The sequence below is a fragment of the Nanorana parkeri genome, unplaced genomic scaffold (assembly GCF_000935625.1).
Source record: "Nanorana parkeri isolate BGI_ZX_2015 unplaced genomic scaffold, ASM93562v1 scaffold3183, whole genome shotgun sequence".
Lineage (NCBI taxonomy): Eukaryota > Metazoa > Chordata > Amphibia > Anura > Dicroglossidae > Nanorana > Nanorana parkeri.
The window spans coordinates 29891-31033 of NW_017309451.1; positions in this window are offsets into that span (position 1 = coordinate 29891).

Here is a 1143-nt window from a genome sequence, read left to right on the forward strand (position 1 = left end):
CCTAGGCACCCCGGGAGGAAGTCGGGGGAGGAGAGTATTATGTAGATGTGACTGGAAGGAGGATGATGTCACCCTCACCTAGGCACCCCGGGAGGAGTGTATTATGTAGATGTGACTGGAAGGAGGATGACGTCACCCTCACCTAGGCACCCCGGGAGGAAGTCGGGGGAGGAGAGTATTATGTAGATGTGACTGGAAGGAGGATGATGTCACCCTCACCTAGGCACCCCGGGAGGAGTGTATTATGTAGATGTGACTGGAAGGAGGATGACGTCACCCTCACCTAGGCACCCCGGGAGGAAGTCGGGGGAGGAGAGTATTATGTAGATGTGACTGGAAGGAGGATGATGTCACCCTCACCTAGGCACCCCGGGAGGAGTGTATTATGTAGATGTGACTGGAAGGAGGATGACGTCACCCTCACCTAGGCACCCCGGGAGGAAGTCGGGGGAGGAGAGTATTATGTAGATGGAGCAAGGAGGATGACGTCACCCTCACCTAGGCACACCGGGAGGAAGTCGGGGGAGGAGAGTATTATGTAGATGTGACTGGAAGGAGGATGACGTCACCCTCACCTAGGCACCCCGGGAGGAAGTCGGGGGAGGAGAGTATTATGTAGATGTGACTGGAAGGAGGATGACGGTCACCCTCACCTAGGCACCCCGGGAGGAAGTCGGGAAGGAGAGTATTATGTAGATGTGACTGGAAGGAGGATGACGTCACCCTCACCTAGGCACCTCGGGAGGAAGTCGGGGGAGGAGGGAGTATTATTTACCCCCCGCAGGTACTATTATGCAGCGTCTTAGGAAGGGGACACCTGGAATACGAGACCCCGTCACCCAGCGAGCCAAAGCACATAAAACCGTGTACATTGATGCACGCTCCTGTGTAGAGAGGCATCGAAGAAGCTTCCCAGGCAGAACCATTCACTCGCACTCAGCAGGTACTGCGTCAGACGCGGACATAGGGGTCTCATGCGTCACTCGTGAGGAATTAAAACCATTTTATTTGCAATGAAAGATTTCCCACAAACAGGGGGCTCTGCCAGGACCTGGCGCACGATGAGCGATAACACGGGGCGCGCGTACTCGGTGCACACGCCGAAAAACATTATGTACAACTCTGAACAGCAGCGGAGCAATT